This window comes from Terrapene carolina, unplaced genomic scaffold (genome assembly GCF_002925995.2).
Source record: "Terrapene carolina triunguis isolate 2854851 unplaced genomic scaffold, T_m_triunguis-2.0 Scaffold33911, whole genome shotgun sequence".
Lineage (NCBI taxonomy): Eukaryota > Metazoa > Chordata > Testudines > Emydidae > Terrapene > Terrapene triunguis.
The window spans coordinates 13,487,833-13,488,925 of NW_020698262.1; the positions used below are offsets into that span (position 1 = coordinate 13,487,833).

The 1,093-nt window shown below is 75.2% G+C and overlaps 1 protein-coding gene across 1 annotated transcript in view; it reads right to left on the minus strand.

Annotated features, from left to right (window-relative positions):
* Nucleotides 1-475, minus strand: part of LOC113409644 (ankyrin repeat domain-containing protein 11-like) — a 219,830-nt gene extending 219,355 nt beyond the window's left edge. The window contains exon 1 of the mRNA XM_026663789.1: nucleotides 186-475. The gene's annotated coding sequence lies outside the window, so the exon portion shown is untranslated. The remainder of the gene's footprint in view (nucleotides 1-185) is intronic.
* Nucleotides 476-1,093: the final 618 nt, after the last annotated feature.

The window sequence follows — 1,093 nt, forward strand, 5'->3', positions numbered from 1 at the left end:
GAGGCTGCCTTCCCCCCCACCGAGGGGCTGCCCCTTCGTCCCAAGGCACGCACCCCTCCCCCCACCGACGGGCTGCCCCTTTGCCCCCCCGGACTCTTACTGCTCCCCACCCCCAAGGCCCGTCTCTCCTACCCCGAGTTGCTCCCCGGCCTCAAACCCCCGTCCCGGCTCCCCCGGCTCCTCACCCGAGGTCCGTGCTGGGCGCGCAGGGCTCGGCCCCTCCTCACACGCCGTCCCCCGGCTGCAGCCTCCCGGGCGAGCGAGGCCTCCGGCTCCTCCAGCCCCGCCGCATAGAGGAGGCGGCGGGCGGGGAAGGGGGGCTCGGGACCCGCCCGGCGGCGGCCCCGGCGCGGGGAAGCGCAGGCGGCTGGGAGCGGCGGCTCGGTCGGGACCCGGCGGTCGCGGCCCGCTCTAGTGCTCGGGGCTGCGGCTGTCGCGGCGGCGCCTCCTCGCCCTGCGCTCCATGGCCCGCCAAGCTCCTTCCTCCCTCGGCGGCTCCGGCCCCCGGCTCGCCAGCGCTGCCAGCCTCGCTCCCACCCGCCGCTGAGACGCGCCTGCCCATTGGTCCGCCGCACCGCGCCGCCCCATTGGCTGGCTCCGGCAGGGAAAGTCCCGCACGGGGTGACACAGGCACGCTGCGCGCGGCGTAAACAGAAGACACCCTCCCATTAGCGCGCCGGCGCGAGGCGGAGCCTGTTGTTATGCGCGGTGACGGCAGCGGCGGGCAACCCGGATTGGTTCATTTATCGTGACGTATGGGCATCCGATTGGCTGCCTTAGGAGAATCACGTGAACGGCCATTTCCGGGGCCGGGCTACGTTGCTTCTGCTCCGCGGTAGCCTTGGAGGCCGTATCGGCCCGTGGAAGAGGCTCCGCGGGGACGGTGGCCAGGCCAGGCCAGGCCAGGCCAGGGCGGCCTCGGGCTCCTGGCAGCGCCCCGTTCGCAGCCCGCCCCAGGACAGTGTGGCTCGCGGCGCGTATGACGGGCCCGGCCGCTGCGGGCGTTTCCCGCCCGGCCCCGCTGGAGGGCGGCTCCCGCTCCCGGGTGTCGCGGCTGGATCTCCGCTCGCTCAGGGGCGGGGCGCCGATCGGC